Source organism: Bombus flavifrons, chromosome 8, assembly GCF_040668555.2.
Source record: "Bombus flavifrons isolate JBK064 chromosome 8, iyBomFlav1_principal, whole genome shotgun sequence".
In the NCBI taxonomy this organism is placed as follows: Eukaryota; Metazoa; Arthropoda; class Insecta; order Hymenoptera; family Apidae; genus Bombus; species Bombus flavifrons.
In genome coordinates this window covers 4,253,279-4,278,182 of record NC_138449.1, presented here as the reverse complement: position 1 = coordinate 4,278,182, position 24,904 = coordinate 4,253,279, and the positions used below count along the sequence as shown (strand labels likewise).

The following is a 24,904-nucleotide window of genomic DNA, read 5'->3' as shown; positions in this document are numbered from 1 at the left end:
AGAAGAATAATTCATGTCTCTAACGAAACCGAAAGGCGAATGTTTTTTCCCTTTTTTCTTTTTTTCAAGAAATCGATTGTTTGCGAATTTTTCCCAATAACGATCTGAAGTTTGGTCGTTAATAACGACGTCTTTTTAAAGACGTGTTTTGTATAAGCAATTGTTTCAATTTTTTATTTGCAAGCCATTGCGAAAGTAAAATGTCGATTGAAAATAGTAGCAGTACTATGTTTTGAATTTCTATTTTCATCCTTTACTGTTATATTGATTTTAGATACTTCCAGACTATTCTAATAATACATCTGCTATGTATAAATATTATACGATTATTGGAGCACAAATTTATGTATAGAACTTTACAGGGGTTATATAAAGGTTTTAAATATATTTACTTCACAGCAACATTTCAATGAAAACGCTTTAAAATATCTAAAATATAAAAAGATAAATTGTACCAAGCGAACAGCGACGTAGATAATATTAACTCCATCCCAGGGCTACTTAGAGGATACTCCAAAGGTTAATGGATCTACCCATCTAAATTATTCAGTCGTTCGATATTGATCCCACTAAATCTAAAAAGCGGTCGAATTACTGGATAAAGATACCACACATGAAAGAAAAATCTCGCATTAAAAGCTACTATGTATTTGATATATTACCAAAAAAGATTAAGTTATTTTCAAGGAACCTCTAACCATCAATGTTATATTAATCCCCAAGAAGAAAGATAAAGAATTAAACACTGAAGCATCGAATAACCTGCAGGGAGTAGAATAAAGAGAGGATAGAAGAAAAAGGCTGTCTGATCCAAAAATAGCCGCAAAAAAGAATTCCTGGCTCCCTCGTTAACCCGCCCCGACAGGGCATCGGGACCCATAAACTATTTGTTCCCAAGAAGGTTAACTTATCGCGTAGTTCTCCAGAGAGCAGGTATGCGCAGGAATAAATTCAGCTGGCACCGAAATTCGAGGACGCCGCATGCGGATCGTTTCCAGGCGATTATCGTAAAAGGTACCGCGGAATGCGCGCTAATAACTCAAAGTCCACGTTCCAGCCGAGTAATTAGCATTCCAATCGCTGTCCATTACGTTAATTAAATTCAATTGTTCGATGCCGGCTCCGTTGCGGCATTGTGCGCCACAAGGTTGCACACACGCGAGTATAACGAGTAATTGCCAGGAAAAATAATTAGTCGTCAACGTGAGGGTTTCGCAACGGAATCGATTAGACGTTGCGTCGTCGTGTCTACGGATATCCCGAGCCTTTTACGACAAAACAGAACGGCGGGACACAATGAGATTCGCGATCAAATTCAACATCCTTTCCCTTCTGCGCTGAGAAACGAACTCGACAAGGATTTCCCAACGGTGCGATGGATGGTAAGGAAGTTTAGTGGATGATGAAGAGACCGCAGGCACGGTATAGCTTGATGCAAGTTACATGTTTTTGTAATTGAAGTAATTATAAATTTTATCTTTTTAGTTTTGCTACGAGGTAATTCAAATGATCTTATCAAAACCATTTATTTTATGATTTGAGACACAATTTTATGGCTTTGTTATTTTTAGCGAAGTTTTAGTTTGCTTCCATTTTGTACATATTTTAATTGAAGTTTATATTTTGTCATATTTGTTATTTTATGAAATACATCTATATTATTATTTCAAGTTTTGTTCAATAAAAATTATTGAGAAGATAACAATGAAATACAAAATACCGTGAGTCGTCCGTAGCGTTCAAATGTACTGGGACTTTTCAACACAAAATCTAAATAGCGTGATCGCGTTCCTTGAGACTCAAACGGTTAATGCCATCTTAAATTAAGAAAGCCCCCATAATAATGGGTGATCTAGTCCCAATGAGTAACAAGTAAATTTAATTGGATGTTTAATCTATTAGGACTGAGAAATTGAAATCGTTACGATAAAGTGCTTTTATCCTAGATTATTAGAATAATATGTAAAGAATAAATGATAATTCATTTATTGAAACATTGAAAATTGAGAATGTCTCTTCTGAAATAATAATGTGGGTCTGCTTTCTACTCAAACGGTTGTTTCTCAGAGAATAGCAATAAAATTGGTAATATTGGTGTCTTTCTAATTTTTTCACAGGAATAATTGCTTCCAAGGAACAGCCCACCGAGATATAGCGTAAAAGTAGTAAGCGATGTAAAACGGTGGATTCTTATTGGTGATACTGCAATGAACTCGGAATGCCTCCATTAATCGGCTACTCGGAAATCCAATTCATCGATATACACATTCATAGTCCAATCAATATGGCACTATTACGGCTGTGAAAGAGTTAATACCTCTAAAAAGAATCACCAGCTACTGCTAAATAAAATTTCGTTCTACATACATTAATCGTCAAATGTATATTATTCAAATGCATTCATATTCTCTGATTATCGATATTATAGAACGCAATGAAATAAAAATCAAAAATAAAATGACAGTCACCAAATATCTATAACAATATTGTACTCAAAATACAATTCAAGCATTGACAAAATTTTACTTTAGAAAAACAAAACCACGTGATAACATTCGCAAACATTATCAGCAATTTCGCACATAGAATTATAGGGCACTGTAGTCGAATATCCATAAAACCATGGAACAATCGCTCGGCCACCGTTATCTCATCCGAGCAAGTACGGGTCTAGGATCGAGTAGCGTGGCTCGTCTTTCTCACGGCGTTGAAACGCCACGATCAATTATCCGCGAGCATCAGGAGGATTTTTATTGACTGTACGATCGCACGAGAATTTCTGGCCTCCGGTCCGGTCGCACGCTTTTCGAGGAAATCGTTGAGAACTCGTCCTAGAGGCGAGTAGTTGCATAGAAGCGTGTATAACCTGCATTTCGCGACGCGAACGTCGTCGGCCTATTCTGGAATGTCACCCTGCCCGACGCGTCCACTATCCAAGGTCCAGTTCTTCCTCGTGGATCAACTGGCCTTTCCTTAAAGCATGCTTCTCAGAAAATCTACCTGAAAACCGTTACGATAATACGGCCGCCGACCGATGTCATCCAGAGATGGATGGGAGAAGAGACGAGTTTGTCGTGGCTCATCGCTCCACGAATGAGCGAACTTTTACTGCTAGTTTCGCTTGAAAATCCCTTTTCATCTGTAGAGCTAAATTCTCAGAGGCTCTTTGCAGTTTACGATGCTTCAAGTGGAATTTCGAGTACGGATTCTTAGAGACATTGCAAGTGATAAATGGGTCTTATTAGTTGTGGTCTGCCTGGAGTAAAAATAAATGTTCCTCGAAGGCTATTCAATACGATTACTTTATCGACTGGCAATTCACTCTTAGTGTAGGCATGTGGCAATCCATTTATTGTTCTTTTAGCAAATATTTTCTTTTCTAGTGAAAATATCGTAAAACTGCTCTACTATATGCAATTGAAAGAATTTTAAACATTAAAATTTACTTGTATAGTGCATACGTTGCATAATCGCAAAACTTCGATTGCCTACGTAAGAAATGTAACAAGAAGCAATTGAATTGAAGAAAAAGTAAAAGATTTAGAAGAATATTTGTGACTGGTAAAAATTTTGAGATTACAAGAATAAAGATCTTCTTTCTTTATAATCGTTGAAAATTGCATAAGTAGTGAATTTCGAAATGGCCATAAAAACAGTGCAATATTTTTCATTGAATCAACGCGGGTACTTTCGTAACGAAAGTGTATTCGCGCATGTACCAGAATAAAACTCATTATCTTTATAATAACTTGTAGCAAATTATATAATAGAGCGCCAATTAAAAATGCTCGTTCTCTCGCAGGTGATTAACGCTTTCCGAAATGGTTACAGTGAAAGAGGCGTTGTATCCAAGTGTACGCATTTCGCGGGGAAACTTTCTCGGTCGATCGTTATGATCGTTATGAATAATGCTGGAACACGCGATACGGGCCATTCCAGCCGATTTCACTATGCGTTGATCTTAGTTTCTTAGATTGTATTTCTCCGCGAGCCATCGATACCGACGGTACAACCGCCCCGATATCGATCACGCGAAACGTTAGTCCACGTCTTAGCAACATCCGAGAGGTTTATTAAATATTAAGTTCTGACACGAAAGAGGTATCGTGTTCGCTTAAAAGAGATTTAAGGCTGCCCCGAAAACATATCGTTTTACGAATCGATGCTTGTGAAAATACGTCCTTGAACCGGAGTGGAAAGCAGATTGCCCGTCAAATTGTAGATCCACGGAAGGTGGAAAAGTAGAAGTAACAATAGCATAAAACTTGTATCAAGCAAATCAAAATAATAAGTATATGAAAAAAAATATATAATGTAAGGAGCAAAATGGATTGGTTATTCTATCACTCTAAAAATTCTACTGCTGAGTCGATTTATAATTCAACAAACAACGTTTCGTTAGACGTATTATTCTACGGTCCAATGGATATTGAGAGATCTCTTTATAAATCATTCAATTCACCGAGAATAAAAGAGCCTCTAACAGGAAGCAATTTTTGCGATGGTCAAGTCCGCGTCGTTGTCCGACCAATTTATTCGGCTTGCGTTTCAATCGAGCGGGATACCGGCTTCGCTTCCCGAATATATTCTTTGGTCATTGTCCTACCCCTACCTGCTTCTGCCTGGTCAAATATCTTCTGCTGTTCCTCCCTTTTCCTCCCCTCTCTTCCTCTCTCATTCTCTCTGCCGTTTCCACCTCCACGAATACCACTTTCACAAGATCCGTTTTTGTTCTTCCTCCGAAAATACCAAGCTTCGAGATGCCACCGACTCATGCTGTATAATCAGATGCGACCACTCACGGAAGACTATTGTTTGCTTTTGCGAGCACCTCGAGTGAACGAGCACGCCTGGCTACTGGATTTCGTGCCACGTCTCGTCAAGAAACGACAGCCTCGTTTCGTTGACGAAACGCGCGCTACGACATAGAGTAATGATATTCAGCGTGGCTCGTCTCCTCCGAAATACTCTCGGTTTGGACTTCTTCTAACTGAGGAATTCCATGTAGGCAAACAAAATTAAATACTTAACATTGGAAAATTTGGTGTAATTGAAGTTTCAAATTCGAAGCTGCAAAGATATTTCGAAATTTTACTTTTGGAAATTTTTCATTTTAACGTAGATATATGCAACGAATGGAGATTCGAAACACTTATGTGTGATATTTCCATCGAAAAGCGAAAAATTATTGTATATTAAATTATTGATAATAAATTGGTATCTACCTAGGTACTCGATTGCAAACAGTAGGGCCAATCGAAATTATCAATCGCTCAATGAAATCAAACTTTTGTACAAAGAAAAGAGACGCAAGTAGAGTCAATTTTTGGGTGAATTATCAATTAGAATTCTTCGGATGTTTAATATTCCACAAAAGATGAAACGTTACTTGCTTCGGAGAGCACAGAAGAGAATATCTAGAATCAAAGATATTCTCTGACTTTGTAACGAGAATGCACGAAAGTCGGATTGCTTTAGTAGCTGCTGTCTTGTAACTCGAAGTGACTACAAAGTGGTGTACAATAATACTGTTCGCTAGCTGTCACTCATCGTTCAGAAGGTTATAGTTTGTAGCTCTTTCGTCTATTAACACACTACACGTTTCAAGGAAACCAGAACATCTCGGGAGAAATTATTCCAAGCTAACGTCGAATTTCAACTTTCAGGTTCAGTTTGTTGCAACATTCGCACGCAATCTTCTAAAACGACTCAAACTCGACAAACTCTTCTACATCAAAATTTCGAAAAAAAAGGATCGTTCGTGTATATATCGTATATGTTATATAAAACATATTAAAATTTCAGTATGTTCACAGTATCTGAACATAGTCAATTATTCATCATGTTGATGATGAATAACGTTTAACGAGACCATCTTTATCATTAATTCTATATTCAAGATCATTATTCATGCTATGTATCAACTTTTCACTGTGTTTGCAGTAAATAATTTGTAATTTCTATATATATTTTCAGATCGGTTCCAAATTTTTTCAATAAGACTATGATAACTTACGATATGATTGTAAAATTTAAAAACGTGACGTATAAAAAGATGTTATTCGATATTTATCATGAAAAGTTTTCACAAATATTCGAGTACTTTCATGAGTCACGTTTCTCATCAAACAGCCCGAAAGAACAATATGTATTTCTAGGACCGGTATCGAGGTCCCGTTCCAATGACTGGGATCAAAACAGCGGGCGTGTTTGGCACAACAAATGCACCGTTCAAGTGGACCACTACTAATTGTAACCACGTCAGAGGCGTGGTTCAACTCCGAAGGGTTTAATATTCGACTTTTCGTTGCCAGAAAACTCGCTCTCCTTTCCCTTTCCCTCTTTCTTGGGATTTCTAGGATCCTACACGCCGCATCTAATTTCGCTCGGCCACTTATTAGTTTCGTACCACCGAAATATCGTTCAGAGGAGCCAAGGTAGACGACCATTAGTCCGAGGAAAAGTCAGCCGGAGGCCAGAAAGGCCGGGCATTAGTCGTGTATAGCATGTGGAGGTATTCGCGGAGGCACGTGGGAACGTAGCAATGCAAAGAGAACACACAGCCGTGCGTTAGCCTGGTCTGAACCGCTGGCCCGGGTACCATAATAGAAAACCGCGATAATTGTAGGCACACAGCCACGATCGGCGGAATGCCGCCTCCTGGTGAGCTTTATACCCGCCTGAACGAGAAATCCTCCGTATCTAACAAATGCCTCATTCTAACGTCTTCTTTCCTCTACGCAGTCTTCATAGTCTTTATTCTCTCTGCCTTCTTCTTTGGGATGAGGTTTGGAAAAGTCAAGCGGTCGATCAGAAGACATCACGCACTCCTTTCAACAAAGTCTCATGAATGAACATTTTGTTCTCTAGCTGGGAGGAAATGACGCGGTGGCAATTAACTGTACTGCTCTGATTATTTTTGAGGATAATCGCGTAATTCGGTTTAATTAGACCACGAATTTTTGCGTGAAGGGCGTTTCGCCGTGTGAACTATCATTCTTGAGAAATAATATTTGAAATTTGAATGAAATTGTTGAAACAACTTATGACGTTCATGACACAGGTGTAAATGAATATCGAGTAATAATTCTTATGCAAAGTAAAGATTAATAATTCAGAAATATATTATTCCATTAATCCCATAAGTATATACCAAGATTAATAAAACTCAATAATATTATCAGTAACAGTACGTGTAACACATTCTACTAAATATATTTTCAATTCTTCCAAAGACAAATATTCATACAAAGATAATTACGTTATACAAAAAATCATGATTTATTCATGATCGCCTCCTGTATGAATCGATTCGAGTGGTTTGTAATGGTTTTAGGGTCTGGTATTAAATTTAACGTTCAGCAAGCGCGTCAAGTATTTCGCGTCGTATTTTAGATTTGGGTTCAGAGGAAGTGGATCGCATTTCAACGGAACAAGAATGTCTCGAGTGCGTTCCACGAGGCGTTTCCTCGTAACAAAGTGCTCCTTTCTTTCTGTCGTCGACGTCTCACGGTTGCTGACTTCTCACAAGAGACGTCGGCGACAAAGGCGAGGCTGAAGCAGGAAGAACGGAAATTGAAGAGCCCAGAGACAATAACGGTGAACGGGTCTTTCCTTTCGTACGAAAAGAATTATCTTCGGCTTAATTACATGCCGGTCGTGCTGACTCTGTGATCGAACGAGGGCGTCGCTTACCGGCTATTGTTTCCTTTGAGTGAATTTTAAGACTATTGAATCGGTTAAAGATTATGAACGTGACTACTTGGAAATAGGGAAAATTGAATTAGTTTTATTCCCGTCGTTGTTAGAAACGTGGCCTATATTTTATGAGGCAACCAACAAACTATGCACAAAAATAGTAAGTTCAAAGAATTTGAAAATTAATTACATTGTTACAAACATCAGGTTTATACGTATAGTAAGTACAAGATAGATTAAAATAACGAATTAATATTATTAAACAAAATATTACACGTCTGATTTCCTGTATCATTATATTATCTACTATGTTATATTATCGTATTATTATAGAACAATCTGCAAATCATGAAGGAAACATCGTTCTACACATATCCTCGTGTCACGAGGACACAGATTTCTGCATATTCATGAAATCAAAGTAACGGATGATTATGCAGATCATTCCATGATCATTAGAAGAGTGACACATGTACACGTGATCACATCGTATAAGTTAATTATAAGTATGTCATCCGTATCCATATCTATCCACAACATGATGATATTCTGTTTAATAATTCATTATATTTAATAATTAATTTATTATGTAATTCGTGTTATTTAGTGATTAACGTAAAATAACCAAGCAGATACAGTGAACACATTAATTGATAGAATTAAAAATGTTCATATGAAAAAAATTTGTTAATTATTTAAAATAACGAGAATATTTTGTTCTACTATTAAACTGGGTCAAATTTAACGATACGACGCGAGGACGGTCGTGAAAATGACGATTATTTTGGGGGAGCATGTGCTCGGTCCTAAACTATTTTTAAATGCAAGAAGAAAACGCATAGCGCATAGCTGAAACGTCATAATGCGTGCCTGTACTAATAAGGCTGCATCATTTATAATTCTTCCGACTCCATTAATCATCCGACTCTCGCTTAAAACCGTTTACACAAATTTTACAGATTTCTCATAGAAAAATATTCGTTTTGTTATGACATCTCTTAAAATTGTTAGAAGGAATTAATTTACAAAAACACAATGATAATTTCTGAATAAAAGCCGAAAACATAAGCACAAAAATACACGTAATATATACAAAAATATGCAAAATAAGGTACTCGTTATAGTACTTTATGGGAGAAACAAACTTTTACTTTGATTTCATTTTAGTTGTGTTCATAAACATACGAATTTGTAGAAACATCCGCTGTCTAAACATCGTGAACCACACCCCGATAACCAGATCCTAATGCACCATCGAAGAATGAACGAAACTATAGTCACCGTGAGAATTGCAGTACTTCCTCCGTCAAATTTCACAGCCACCGTTTCCCCGTAACCGTTTCCACGGCTACGATAGACCGCGAGTCACCGTAAAACATCGAGGAGGCAGACGGAAGTCCAACGTAGAGAAGAGTAAACCTGAAGGGGTTCCGTTTCACGGTTCTCGAACAGAGCGAGCCGAGTTTCGAGCAAGTCAAGAAAACAGAGAACCTGCAGGTAACATCATACGCACCTTGAGATATCCATGAGCGGAAACACTACACTCGAGGTCGAATTTGCACACTGCACCTGTATAGATTTTGCGCGCGCGCGTTCACAGAGAAACAAACGTCGCAGGACTTAGGGTTTACCGTTTCTGGTGAAAGCTCATCGACACGGAACCAAGTTCGTACAAAGGAAACGGAACCGTATCCCTTTGGAGTCGGATTTATTATGGCGCGCTGTTGAAAAGAAAACGGATTTCTCTCTGTATTAGACTTGTTACAAGGGTGAAAAAATTTGTAGATTTACAATACATTTTTGAGGATTTTAATGAAATTGAATTTTAATAAATTAAGAAGACAAGGATAAAAACCTTACTTTCCCCCGTATTATATTTCTTGCGTTGTATTTTTCCTTCTTTTTTATTGCTTTGATACAAGTTTTATACTTTTACGATTAATAGTTCCAGTATTAGTAGATATCAACTACTAAATATACTCGATGCTATTTTTGTGAGATCAAAGAAACCGGTTGAGGCGTTCGAATTGATAAATGATAATCGTAAAAGAAAATGTAAATGTTCTTTTTTAACATGAAGCATTTCGATGTGTTTCACTTTCAAGTAATTCTTTCAATCTCTCGTCAGCTTATCACCATGATTTAATTTATTATCTAAGCATAGCAGTTTATAAAAATAATAAAAATTACTTCACGGAGGTTTCAAACAAATAAGAATCATAAATTATTTATATACTCATAGTTTCAAATGCAGACTGTGCTCTCTTCCCCACTGGCAATACCGGAAGGAAAAACATTCTAGGTAATTGGATAATTTCGTTGCTTTGCGGAATCGTAAGGTTTCCGGCAAAGTTGTTATCTCGAAGTCGACGTGGGAAGGAGGATATCCCTTAAAGCTTAATACTACAGTTACAAGGGATGCAGTAGGAATTTGCGGTATATGGAACGATTCAACAGAATTCGTGGATTCCTAGATTCGTATTCCGTAACACGATATATATCGGGTGATCGATAATGTTTTTAATGTTCTAATCCTTTATAATATTTAAAGTGGAAATACTTTGATCTTCAAAGATAGATGTAAATCATAGAATACAATAAAAAGTGAATTAAATAACACGAAAATAAAAAGGAATAGAATTTCCACTTTCTTCGATATTTATAAACTTCAACAATTCTTATATTCCTAAAAATATTTCTAAAATTTTGTGTGAAATATCAAGAATTAACTACAACGATTCTTTGTTCAAATTTCAATAATTATTTCAAGAAATAGATAAAATACGTATAGTACAAATTAATTGTAACCTAAAGTCAAGTTTATCATTTTCTATCATTTTTCTGTGATGAATATATGCCCAAAATTCAACTTGTGTGATTTCACGTTTACAAGAAATTGTATGTAGGGCTCACAAACATTTTAACGACTGAATATCTATAATTAGCCGGCAGAACGGTTCAAAGACTAATTATAGGTTAAACATTTATCAACAGACCTAGGATTCTATTCTAAAACAATGAACAGCATTGAAGAATATTCATAAATTACTGTGAGCATCGACTGACGTACCAAAACACACAGTTTGATGCACCACTGTTTTCGTTTGAAAATTAATTTAGTCCGCGGAGAAATATGAAAGTAATTAGTCACCGCTGCCACTACACAGACCAGTCGTGTTCATCAGAGAGTAGTGTTACCAACATAAATTGCGTGTGTGCGAATACGCGCATAGTGCTCGACCTAATTTTCGCGTGAACGAGGACTCGACTTAATTAATGAGGATATACGAGCTAACACGTGCTAACCTGCAGCTCACTCCGATTTCCATTCGTTAGGATAATTAGCTGGGAGCACGATGAAACGTCTATGCCGTGTTCGCTCACCTTTTACACTCTTTTATTGTCTCCTTCGTGCACAATTAAGATCAGGCTACTTGCTTTCTAACAATTGCTATCTAGCGACTACAGGTGCAAATTATCGACTAAGTTTTATGATTTTACTATCAATCGAGAAATACAGCTTCGACGAAAAGCATAACACAACAAAGAGCAATGTATCTTTGGTGAAATAAGTCATTCAATAAGATTATCCTTTAGTCGAATTGGAAATTAACGAGCTAATTGAAAATAAAATTGGTAAAATATCTTTTATAACGAGCTCGATAAAATCTTAAATTTTCAATTTTATTCATATCTTTTCATTAAAAATGTTAACTACTGTTAATTAAAACAGTAAAAAGAAGCAATGGATGCTATAAACAAAATGTTATGAATGTGTTTTTGCATTAAATGCTTGAATAATACGAAACCGTCATCAATATATTAAATATAATGTTGGTCGCTTGGAAAGTTCGTTCCGATTTTTAAGGAATTTAATAAAATAATTAATTTTGCTCAGTACCTCTCCTTTGGGGGAATTTTTCAAGTATATCAGACTAAAAAACGTTAATAGCAGTATCTTTAAATACGCTCATTGATTTTTAATCAAATAGTACACTTGTTAAATGCTGCTCGGAAAGTTCATTCCGATTTTTAAATCGACATAAGATATCATACTGAATAGTTTTTCGCCGTAAAACCTGAGAGGTTCTGGAAGGATGGAAGTTTTGCGAATTCAAGAACAAAATGGCAATATATAATTCAATAAAAGTACATCGAATTGAAATGTAAATCGGAACGAAATTTCCGAGCGACCGCTTGAATTTTTTCAATCACTCGTCAGGCCATATGCTTGTCAGAGCATACGGTCCTCAAACTGTTAACATAAGACAAACTGATGTTCGTAAACTCTAATAATTTCCAGTATTTTTTGAAAGCATTTTTATAGCACTGCATTTAAAAAGAAATTTGTATCTAAAAATATACGGAAAATCCTGTCCAGATTAGAATCATATAGATAAGTACTTACATATATTAAAGCTACTAATAACTTACTGACGCTGTAAGTAGTTCAGAACTAATATGATATTTTAATATCCCCTAAAATATAAATAAACTTTCCATTTGGATTAAATTACCCATTTAAGCGAAGGAAACTCGTGGAATCTTCTTCGTGTATACTCTTCTACTATGTTGCCACTTAATTGAACGTTTCGCTCGATTTAATGAATTGCTTGTGATTATCACGACATAAACAATCCTAACTAGCTGTACTTCTGACAGAGTAACGGAGTTCTCTCGATACAGGTTCACAGGCACAGATAAATTCTAACGTCTTCGTATATGACGAGCGTTAATTAGGTTAATCAATTCGAAACAACTATTCAAATTATTGATTACGGAGGAACGACTTGAATGAAAATGTAATGAATGAAAATAAAATATATGTATGATTTCTGCTCTTTTTATATATGTAGATATTAAAATTTATCATGACAGTGTAGTACTTATCATTTTTTGATTCAAAAAAGTCAAACCTATTTTTTTTCACAATAATTCTAATATATCGTGATATTGTATCATTTCTCATTCAATCATGTAACGTTTATCAATACCTTTATCAACTGTATTATATCTTAACAAGAAATTTATATCTGTGATCGCAGATGTATATCATGAAAATTCAGATGTCTCTTCATGAAATAAAAATTACTGCATAAAGATTCAAAATGTTATCAATAACGATATCATCAAAATATAAGTAGAATACAAAAGTAACATTTTCATTCTAACATACAAAATATATACAACAAACTACGTGTTACACCATACATCCTTCAACGGCATATTTAAATGATCGATTTCCGGACGGCTGACATTTGCAAATCTCTCCAAGAGATAAATAGGTTAATCAGCCGAGGGTGAATGGTAGCTGTGGTCGTCTAGTTCGTTCGAAGGACACGAGCTGACATTAAAACGAGCGAAAGCTAGATTCTACTATCGAAGAAATTTATTTTCTTCCTAGTTACGCGGAACACGACGATGATCCTCTCGTGGGAATCAAATGACCTTGAAATGCAAATGATTCCCTTCCTTAGCTATTAGCCCATGAGAAATCAAAGTGAACGAAGAAAAATAAAATAAAATATATATTAATTGTAATAAAATTCTCAACAATTGCTTTCTCTTTATGTTGCAGATGATAAAAATGAAAATAATCTATAATTTCTTTGTTATTATTCCTACTGATTATATTTCGAACGCAAAGTTTAAAACGATACGTAATTAAAATAATCCATATAAAAAGTTAATTTAAAGCTTCGATGCGAACTTTAAATAGCTGTTTAAAAATTTTTTAATTACTTTATGAAAAAAAAAATAGATCAAACTGAAATTCAATTGTGATTTTGCATATTATCAACGCAGATATTCGAGTTACAAATGACGCGGAGTTTCTCTGGTATGCCATGGAATGTCAGATCCGCGCTGATTAACCGTATCTAAAGCTATTACTCTTCCGACTTGCCGAAGAGTAATTAAACCGGCCACTCTATCGGTCGAATGATCTGACGTTAAACGTTACTCACGCGGATGTGGAAACTTAGTGGAGTTTAAACTCCAAGTTTTACAGTGCGCGATCCACCAAGTCCCTGACATCCCCTCGCTGCGCTAGTTACGTCCGATTTATATGGTTGTTGCTTGGACGCTTACCTGAAACGTAAAGATAAGCCAAGTGGTTAGTAAAAATTTCTTTTTCTCATCGCAAAGTACAGCGTAACGAGTACGCATCTTCATACGCGAACGTCTTTCGACGAATTCCATGAAATAAATATCACGGAAATTTACACATTTTCCTTGCGATCTTTCTTGACGTGAATCATTATATCGTTACGGAACTGGACAAAGTTTACAAGGTAAACTTGACTGTACTTTAGAAACGTAGAAAGCTTTAGATTAGATACTAATATTTGAAATGTAGCTATTTAGAGTATGACGAATGAGTAAACATGTAATTTAATTGGAATCGTAAAATGAGTCTTCAGAATTCAGTTTAATTACGCAGTATAGTTACGCGATATAATGACGCATTTACGCGCATATAAAGGAAGTTTTATAAAGCGTTGAAATGGATTCGATAATTTTTGGTAATAAGAGCAAAGAAACTTTAGTGATAGTTTGTTGAAGCAATATAATAAAAGATATTTAAAATACTATTACATTTCGACATATAAATGAATTTCTTCTTTCATTCAGAATCGTTATCCTTACAATTAGTGGCACCACGTTTCTCAAGGATACTCTACCGTAACGATAAACCAGCTCCAAGAATAAAGCAATCACGGTATCGGAATAATCGAAGCTTAATGAACCGGTGAACGGAGTCACGTAAATTTTCTAATCTGCCGATCGATACGTTCGTGATACCTTTTGCCCGCGTGGCTCGTGAAAGAAAAGCAGAGAGTTAATCTGCCGGCCTGATCTCTTGGGGAACGCGATCGAAGTCGCGAGAATGCCGTAACGATCGTTAGAGACTCGAGGATTCATGTCCGAGATCACTCTCGATACTCTTTACAGGCGGGAGCAGTTCGTGGTGTACATAATGTCTTCCGTGGAACGAGGAAAACACGCGTTCGAGGCGTGGCGTGGTCTGAATGGCAATAACGTAACCACTTTGGCAACGAACGAACTCAGGCACACACGGGCCGATCGAGCGTTATACAACTGGAATCCGCGTTGCGCCAGGCCTATTCTTCGCCACATTGCATTTGCGTACCTCTCAATGCGATAATGATCGACTTTTACAGGTGTTGATTGCGAAAATTTCGCCTAGTTTCATTAGCGAGTCGCATAACCTGCCGTGCTTATTCGCCTTTAACGTCGCCATCAACGATCGTGTTTTATAATATCCCTTCTAATGATCGACAGTTCAACGAGACCCGATCTATTATTTATTAAAGTACGCGTAGATCAAGCTAACGAATGCTCGTTCTTCTTCTTTGATCAAATTTAGCAAAATGAAAATATAGACGAGCATCCGTATGCCGTTTGGCGATTGCTCGTCAGATCGGAATTAGTTATATGTATGTTTTTATACATGCATGCTGTGCATTTTTGTATCTTTAAATTTTATATAAATGCATAAAAATCTGCAGTCTAATAATTATTATTTCTTCATCGGTTATCGCTGTCACGAGTTTGAGCGGAAATTGAATTGGAAATAATTATAACATCGAGCGTTCTAAATGCTCCTTTGGTGTAAATGTAACTTCTTGCTCGTTTGGTCTAAGCCTAAACGCGCCTCCATACGCGTTTATTGTCACGTCGTCGATAATCTATCGTAGAAATTTCACGAGACTCCGGATGATGGATTTCGGATAGGACAATGTGAGACGATCGTGCAATAGCCCTAGCGTTGTTCCATTGTAGAATGTGATGCACGGAGATAAGTTCTCTGTCCGAGAACTGTCCCGTCGCGTGTTAAATGACGCATGAACAATACTTGGTGCACGCTGCTACCGTCCAACAGCTTTGCTAATGCGAACCGAGTACGTTTCTTGTAAAAAAAAGAGAGACCGGAAAGTGAATATGATCGACAGGCGTGTATAAATTATTTATCGATACAGATGGAGATTGGAGCGTTATACACCTCTCGTAAGAATTTAAAATAACTGTCGCTATTTGAAGATAAGGTAGTGAAGAATTAGACAGGACGTACAATGTACGTGCCTTTAGATAAAACGCAGTCGATAATTTACAATCGGAGAAAATCACACATTTATGTTATGTTCCAAAAAGTGCAGACAGTAAATGTTAAGCCGGGAAGAGGATTTTCGTATGCCGTTTATTATGATAATAATGATGGTAAGGTATCTAATTTCATTTTACTACTTGACTTATCAGTATCTACTATTTTACTATACATATATCTACTACTCAGATTGACCAATATTTTCCTGGATAGATAGAATTCAATCTAAACTGTAAACGAAAGAAAACTATTATTATTTTAAAAAACGTCGTGAAAAATATTCAGAGATATCTGCGTTAAAACAAAAGGGTCATCGTAATTTCCACATAAAAACACGTACCAATTTCGCGTCCGGTCTTCCAAAAAACCAGCCATATTTGGAACCAGTCCGTATCCCGAAAAAAGTCCCATGACGTGTCTCGTTTTTTCTTACCATTGGCCCTAGATAGATCTTGGAACTGTGCTCGGTATGAATCAGCACGATCGAAAATAAAAATGCAAGAATTTGCATAACGTCGTTATTTGTCGCGCGGCGTCTGGAGCTTCGACTCGAACAAATTCCAACGAGTACGACAAGTGCCGTGCAAGGCGTCCTTGCCTACACCCCACGCAATGAAACTGTAATGTGCACGTCGGTGGTGCATTCCGGATCGTGTACATACATTTATACATCTTATACGGATAGGATGACTGCCGGTCATACTATAGTCGTCGCATTCCAGTCGCGGAGAGATGCAGTCGAACAAGTAATTGCTCTCCGGCTTTTATACGTTGATAATTCCAAGGAAATGAACTGATTATGGATTCCTTCGTGCCCGAACGACTCAATCTCCGTTGGCCAAAGTCATTTTACGACTATCTAACAGATGCTGACGTTGAAAGGCGAATAAGTATGGTGTTGAAATAGCGTGGCAAATTTTCAAAGATAAAGCAAAGAGAAGATGGTGCACGTTGGAGTACTTTGGTGTTTATGGGACTATTTCGGAGTTGTATTTTGGGTACGTTTTTAGGCGGTAGTATTATCAGGCGTATAGCAACGATCTGTCATCGAAATACTTCATAATGTTGTTTTCGTTCGATCGATATAGAAGATGCGAGAGAAACGGTACGAAGTTTCATTGAGTCAATAAAAAGCGTTTAGTTAAAGAATAAGGATATGTGCAAATACTTCTAACCACAGTATTTCTAATAATACATTTTTATAAAGAGCTTTCTGTTATATATGAATACTAATTTCAACGCGATACTCTCTTCATAAACCGCGAGCTCGGATTACACGACCAAATTAAAATCAGCTTTCGCAACAATCGATGCCTCGTACGCATAGCTAAAGAGCGTCAAGGCCGTGCAACGCCTGATCTTTGTATACGAAGCCGATGCGTGGCAAACAGAAACACTAGGAAATGCCGCAACACGTTCTATTATCTTCTCGTATATTTACGCCCACCGTGCGAGATTACGAACCTCGATTAACCCCCCTTACAACGCGCCGCCTTTTTATTTCCCTTCCGATTCCTTCGTGTTCTGAAAAAGGAGAGAAAGGAATCCGTTTCTTTTTATTGTTATCGCTAGACGACAACGACGACGACCACGAAGGGAACCAACGAGAAGACGGCTCTTGCGAGTGGTACGGAGGTGAGAACTCGTTACGCGGCTACATTAAGTCGCCAACTGATTTATACGCCGGCGTGGTGACCGTGCCACGCACCTGTATGGCGCACTTTTATGATAAATAATGCCTGGTGCCACGGAATGAAAAGCGAGGCTTGCATACTGCTGCCGTAGTTTGTCCTTGGCGAGGGAAAGGGAAGTTCGTCGTACCTGGTTCCCTTGATCGGTGGTTTTCTGCAAAAATAGAGTCGAGGTCTACGGCAGCGACGCTTATGCGATCGGATAATAGTACTGTCAATTAGAATAATTTCTTGAAACGGTTGTTGACCAAGGAGAAAAACACGAGTTCTGTGGAACAGGTGGGCGGTGCAAACTGCAACGCCTTTTCTGAATGATCGAGCAAGTCGAAAGGAACGCCGTCGTTTTTAATCCGTTACCAGTTCGTTTCCAAGCTCAAAAACGCGGTTTTTCATCAGAAATCGCGAGCTAATTCAACGACGAACATTTATTAATCGCTGAAACGCTTGGGATATTCATGAACTATGCGAACCGTTTTATTGTTAACGTACCACCTGCCTGTGTATCCTTCCTCCCTTCCTTCCTTCCTTTGATTCATATGCACGTAAATACTAATTTACCGAAGAGACAGAGAGAGAAAGAGATTAAATTCGTTTTTTAACAGAGAAACTCGGGCGAAGAAGTTACTGGCACGAATAGAACGGAAAACGGCACGCTGACAAAGCGCGTCTGTCGAACGGCAATTACCGAGGAATTGGCACCTCACTCGGGCTATTTTAAAGGTTTCTACGAACGTGTTACGCCGTTTCAATCGAACTGTGTCAACAGTCGTTTCTGTCTAAGGGTCGATAGCCTGATGTCCAATCAAACGTAGTCCAATCACGTTTCAATTTGATTTTCTTTTTCGCGTATTAGAAATGGTCCAATTTTTTTCTAGCGTTCACGATGACGTAATTGTAATGCTTTGTGCGAAAAAGCTGATTAAGGAGTAGTGGAGTAATTGTGAGAAATTTCTTAATTTCTAGATCAACCGATATAAAATAGAAGAATAGACGATGACCCGTGTTGAAAATGATTCACGAGAGGGAAAGAGAGAATAGAAAATCCATGAGACGACGTCTATTCGGCACCTGTAGTTAGCACCGGGCTGGCAATTTTTGTTGGGTTACATTAAGGCGATGTTAAGAGGGAGCAAAAGGTATTTGGCAGCGAACACAATCGATCGCATATTCTATCGGTCGTTCTCCCTATAAATATAGATCAGGGATGCCAGGTACATCGCGTCAGAGGCCTCTCTTTGGCGATACTCCATACGTTCGTGCTCATAGTGACGACGACCTTTACGATTCAGAGCCTCAGAGAAGATAATTATATTGTGCTTCATTTCGGGAAGTCGAACTCTTGTGAAACCGAAGACTCTTTTAACCTCAGCTACGAACCTCGCCGTACACGGAAAAGCTGTCTTCTTTCTTACCTCCTTTCTTGGTAATTTTAATTTAACTTCGTTTAAAAGCTGAAACATTATACGTTCATCCACTGTATCATAAATTTTACTGCAAATTCTATGCCATTGCAAAATGATACCGCGTTTTGTGTATGGAAAATTTCAAATTACAAGCAGTCGTGCGTTTCAGTAACTTCGATTACGAACCTAAGTAACATAATTAGATCCACACTAGTTTCTAATTCATGCTTGCCATATATAAATTCTTTCGTAACAGCTCGCAAATTTCTTTTAACGAGAACAAAATGAGCATTATAAATTTTTAATGATTACTTTCCACGAACGGAAGCTAGTATTTGATATAGTATAAAATTCGTCCAAAAAGCTTGAACAAACACTTCTGGTTCTTTTTACTGGAACGCTGAATTTGCTTTTAAAGTTAAATTAGTCTTGATAAGGCTTCCTCCTGTAGCAATGTCTCCTTAATTATTCGGGAACGTATTACCGTGCCACGTTATTTTCCAACTTGAGTAATACGGAAATAATCGTGAATCAGGCGAGTACTTTGTTATCTTTAAGGAGACACGGCGCCAGAGTGTAGTACCAGCTAGAAATTTTGAAGAGGTTCCAATTCGTTAAGTAGAACGTTGCACCGTTCGTTACTTCATTTGGTATCCTAAACGCTTATTAGTCATATCCTCCAAGCAACGATTTCGTTACAACTCCTTGCGTAATAAATTTATTAGACGACTCGTTCGCCACGATTCTGTGAATCCTTCAAGTTTCTTCTTCAAAAAATCAACTTTCACAGATAAATATCTGAGAAGTCGTTGCAAGATTACGTCAAAGGAGAAACCGAAAGATATTTAATAACCCAGTTTACGAAGCAAAATTCTACGAAGATATCACTCGGACTTTCGTATTGCGTAATTTTGTATCCTAAACTAAATACCATTTGTATGAAACAGTCAGATACACGGATTATAGACATATATATATATAGGTAAAGTGAGGATAAGTGAATTTAAAACTAATATTAGAGGACTCAATAGGGTACGGATGACGTTTATCTTCAGTATTCGATATTGAATCAAGAAGTAAATACCGTAAATGATAATAATTGCTGAAGTGAATTTATCAGCTAGGACATTTACCAACTTACCGTTAACAGGAAACTAGTCATACGACGGTAAATATTAAGATCAGATAAATCTTTTTAACCCTCTTGCATCAGTCAACGAGATATAGTGAAGTCATCCATGATAATGTTTTGAGCGAGATATCTTTTACGTTTGATTTTTAATAAGTACAACTGAATGATCAACGTAAGTAAAGAATGTGACATCCTATCGTATATTTAACATCATTAATCTTTTAGCATCTGCAGGCGAAATGTCTCACAAAACTAGTGTTTCCATAAATTGGTAGCTTTTCGAATCTTTATAAAACCTTCTGGAATGTAAGATCAAATACTAACTAAAGAAATAAATTATCAAACGAATAGAAGATAATCACAAATAGAAAAGAATATTGTATCGAAGACTAATGGATAGAAATTTCAGTGAAAACCATTGATTTTTTCTCTCCCAAAGAGCAAGAACTACAGAAAAATTCTCGTGAGTAATATATTAATGTTCGAAACAATCGGTTTTTAAAAGTCACGAGTTTCACATGCCTATTCTTCCATAGAAGGCTAACCGAAACACGCGAGAAGAAAGGGGAAAAATGGACACGCCGCGCCGTCTTCTAAAAACACGCGGCCGAGATCGAGCAACTCGAGAATGCATCCGTGAAAGCACGTATTGCTCAGATGCGTTATGCAAATTCAACGTAAACTGGCGCCACGGTGCGCTCTTTTCCACCAGTGGCAAATGCTACCGTGGAAGGAGAAAAATGGCTGCATTAACTCTTCGGGGATTTATCGTCCAGAGAGGGCAGCCAACGAAATTACCGTTTCGTTACTAAGAACTAGAAGAATCTCTCAAGCGAGACAGCTCTGTTTACTTATACCGACAACTTGGCCTGTACTTATAAGTCATTAGAAACATTTACGAGGCGAACCATAAAGATACTAAACACAGCGAGGAGGATGCTGTTCCTCTACCATGGGAATCTCTAATCGATGCAAAAAATCATGCTACTTCTCGCAACGATCGACGCACGCTTTACTATGCTAAGATATTCACCACGGCTATGTTAACTTAAACTATTTTACAACAAAGAATTGTTAAGCATCAAGGGAACTCTTTGGATGACTCGATGAAGCTTAATAAAATTGAAAGGTGAAAATGGGGGTATATAAAATAGATTTCGTTGAAATGACTTAATTTTTTTCAGAAAAATTGCGAATAAATGTTTGTATCTGTTAAATAATTTCAGGAAGCAAGATTTCACAATGAGATTATGATAAATTTTAGACAAAATTATTGTTCACGGTAAAGGCGTTTCATCGATGAAGCATTAAAACATCTAATTATATAAGACACGCATCATTCTTTGTCACATTTGACAACGTAAAAATTTTTTTTCGATTGTTATTGGGTTTACAGCGCTCGTCCTTTCACGAAAATTATATCTCTACTATTCGAACGGCGCATTGTACGCAGGAAGCGCGTACGAAGTGAATACGTGGCCTGAAATAAGTGTGAGTCGTGGGAAGTGGGCTCACAGGAAAGTTTTTCCTTAGGTACACTTCGTTCGTTAGCGTTAGAAATTCACAAATATAAAGTTCAAAGAATGTACGAGATAAGAATTCTTTCTGATTTTGGCAGAAATGAATTTTCTTTTCATCTTTACCGCAAATTTTATCACCTTATATTGCAGGCAAGATGAAATGTTAAATTCCCAAGGCATGGCTATATTACGTTACTTATTTTCCGCTACTACGGAGAGAAAATTATTTTATATTTTAGAGGAAAATTTGTTTCATCTACTAATTATATTCATCGCAAAACTCTAAGAAACTTTACTGTATTTAATATCTCACACATGACACGATTGAAATAAGAGATTTGTAATAAAACAGCTGGGGCACAAAAACAATAAAAGGTATTCAATTATTAATTATTATCATTAATTATTAATTAACATCCCAATAGAACAAGATGGGTCATACATAATTCAACGAAATAATATAAAACAAAAAATGTCGTGCATCTATTATTTTCTCATAAAACGAAAGAAACTTTTGGGACAACCTAATATATTCCAGAATTTTTCACGCAGGCTACAACAATATTATCCATTGTTCGTTTCGTTTCAGTGAACCAGAGTTTCGAAACTCGTAGTATTTTCTAACACCTCCATGAAAACACTAAATATCCTTTAAAAGCATTGCAATTCCGATTGCGTCCCTCACTTCATAATACAAAGCTGCCTAAAGAATATACTTAAACCCTACTAAAGAACCAGCAAAGATGACATATACAGCATCTCATTGTCAAGGATGTCCATATCTGTACGATCTTCTAGAGATACGAATCGAAGATCCCTAACGTCCTTGAAGGATCGTGGCTACCTTTCATGCAGCATCGCGACCACGTCCGCGACACAATACCGTAAGGCAGAGCGTTATGAAGGCGTGCACTATTATAAGGCACAGCGTGTTTCGTCATGGTGTCTGGAACGGTTCGCAGGAGGAGAAAGGAAGAGTATCGAATATCTGGAACAAGGTGGGTCGTGTGGGTAAAACGAGAGAATGGAATACTCCAGTGTCGATTCACAATAAAAGGCAGGTGCCTCCGTTCCCTCCTAGAAATACTATTTTCAAGCCGGTAGTTTTCTGTTCTAGCTTTTATGCACGGCCGTAAAACGCGCGTACGAATTAACCCGTAGCTCGTTATTCTCAGCCTCGGTAAAGGAAAACTGGCATGCAACGAAAGAGAGGAAACTTCTATCAATTATGTGACTATGATGAAATAATGTTAACGACGATGATTTCCGCGTGATAGCTACACGGTCAAGCGTTTATACCACGTGTTTATTGGCAAGTATTTCATCCGTGTCACACAGGGAACGCAATGACTGTAATTGTATCGTAACCGCAAGTTTCGGCGATAAATGTCAGTCTCGACACGTTTGCGCGTTGATGTTCTGGCGGGACATTTAAATCGTAAGCATCCATAATGGAAAATATGTACATAACCGAGAGGATTTTCTCCTATTAGAAAATATCTTACGTTATTTGACTTCTAAATATGTATTTGCAGAAAGGTTCGCTTGAAAAATTGAGAGAAACTTGACTTGGTTTAAGAGACCAATATGAGCCAACATGAAATTATAAATGATATTACCCGGCGACCGTGATTCTTTTGAGCTAAAAGGTAGTTAAAGGAATCTTAATTTCAGCAGAACCTGAAACAATTTTTCAAGTCAAGTAAAATAACAGGTTTACGTTGGTGAAGTATTTCAAATTACTTCTGAATTCTATCTTCTTAAAGTTAAATCATTTTACTCAATATCATCATGAGGATGAGCGTAGGTAATTACATTTCAAGTCAACCAAATGATATGCTCATATTAATAAAATGGCGTAAACAAGATTTTACCGACATCATAACTGTCAATGGTAACTTTGATATTAAACGCGGATGTGTCGATGGGACTAGTAAATATACGAACAGGGAAAGCAAAATCGTTCATCTGGAAGTTTAGTGCGTTCGAGTACGAGGAAAAAATTATGCAACACCGTGTAACCTGCATAAATGACATTTACAATTAGAGGCGTGGAACCAGTCTAACGATTACGCAGTGGAGATGGTGTGTGCGTTCACTGTGCGTGTGTTCTTTATTACATCAGGTATCATGCACTACCTTGTATAAGAACCTGATTTACACGAGACGACCTTTATGTACTATCGATTCCGCGGAGAACTCAGAAGAGTTCGAAGTCGTACTACGACCATTAATATCAGAAAATACTTCCCCCAAGTTCGCGCTTTGTTCTGTCTGGCATTTATCGCGATGATATTTGCGTTAATTCGACGACGTTTCCGTGATTAACAGAACCGGCGGGTGTTTTATACAACTCCGTTTCACCGTATCTATGAAACCGTGCAACACGATGATATTTTACAGAATTTTATTTCAACATTTTCTTTGTAACGTCGAATCGTGATCATTTGTGCACATGTGATCTCATACCCTTAATTCTGTATTACGTACGTGATTCCCTCCAACCTCAGAATTGAAACAAAGACGACAATGAACGATTCCATCAATTCCACAATTCTTTGACGTAAAAGACACTCTAGAATGCTTCTCGTTGGTGACCAAATGACATAAAACTCAGAAAATTAACAAAAATAGATTTGTCATATTTTCCTGTGTGATCTTCGACTGTTTTATAGAATATAACATACATGAAAGTTTTCTATAATATAAATGTTCAAATACTTCCGTAAACCACTGTACTAGATGTAATGCTACACGCAGAAAGTAGAAAACGCCAGTACCGAATGTTCCGCAAGTACGTTCCAGATTCTTTCCAGGGGGTCTCTAACAGTATGAGCGGACCTGCAAGAAATGTCGCGGCATTCTCGCGCGTCCTTCACCTCGAGATAGAGGGGAGTAAGCCCTCGACACGGACGGTCGGTCAGGTTTTATTTTCATGCTTTCGGTCGGCGCTCTCGCGCAATTGCATAACGGTCACGCACACGCATGGAACGCGCACGCAAACAGCACGCATAGCCTCGTGCGGTACAGTCAGACCCGGTGGCTTCTCGCTCCGCGTGTTTGTTCCAACGTTGCATAAGAATGCACTTGTTGCCGCGCACCAAGAACGAATGGAGCCATGTTGAATAGAATATTAACTCAAGTCGAGTTAACGACGAACTCTACCGATAGAAGATCTTTCGCCTTCGTTCTTCCTGTCCTGAATTGTAAATATTCACGCTTGCTGTAATTGATCGATCAACTCGCATCGAATCAACGAAAGATTCTATTTCCACCGTCATCAATCTTTGTACGAAGCAGTCATAACGATTTACTAGCTCGAGCCAGGCTAT

At 37.4% G+C, this 24,904-nt stretch overlaps 1 protein-coding gene across 3 annotated transcripts in view; it reads right to left on the bottom strand.

The window, feature by feature from the left end:
* The window catches only part of smash (smallish), a 157,362-nt gene that overhangs the window by 111,705 nt on the left and 20,753 nt on the right, over positions 1 to 24,904 (bottom strand). The gene's annotated exons all lie outside the window — the stretch shown is intronic.